Raw genomic sequence first — 584 nt, 5'->3', positions numbered from 1 at the left:
TATGTCTAATATATAGGTTGGAATAGGCACTCAGAAAATTGTTTTTAGTTTATCTCAGTTTTCACACTATCTCTGTGACCTTAAACTCGTGATGTGAGCCTCAGTTTTCTTATCTTTGAATCACAGCTCTGTCACTTATTATCTGGGTGGCCTTAGGAAAGTTATTTAAATTCTTTGTGCCTCAGTTTCTCCATCTGTAAAATAGGGATTAAAATATATATTAAGCTTACAGGTGTCATGAAGGTTAAAATACCAAGAAAGTGCCTGGCATGTGTTTAGTGCTAAATAAATGTTTGCTATTTCTTATAAAGTGTATCTTAATGCCTACACAGAATAAGCATGCAGTAAGTATACAAATGGTGGCTGTAATTATTATTTAACATTTTTCTATAATCTATTATTTTCACTATTTCTTTTGTTCCTTTTGCTGGCCCTTGGGAAATGTTTGTATTTGTTTATATTAGTTTTTGATACACTTTCTTCATTTATGTTTTCTGGAATTACTCCAGAATTATTTATAATTCTCTTTACCTTAAAAAGGAAGTAACAAAAAATTGGTAAAGTGGAAAATTAATATTTAAATT

The sequence above is a fragment of the Hylobates moloch genome, unplaced genomic scaffold (genome assembly GCF_009828535.3).
Source record: "Hylobates moloch isolate HMO894 unplaced genomic scaffold, HMol_V3 SCAFFOLD_13, whole genome shotgun sequence".
NCBI classification, from domain to species: Eukaryota; Metazoa; Chordata; class Mammalia; order Primates; family Hylobatidae; genus Hylobates; species Hylobates moloch.
This window is presented reverse-complemented; position numbering follows the sequence as displayed.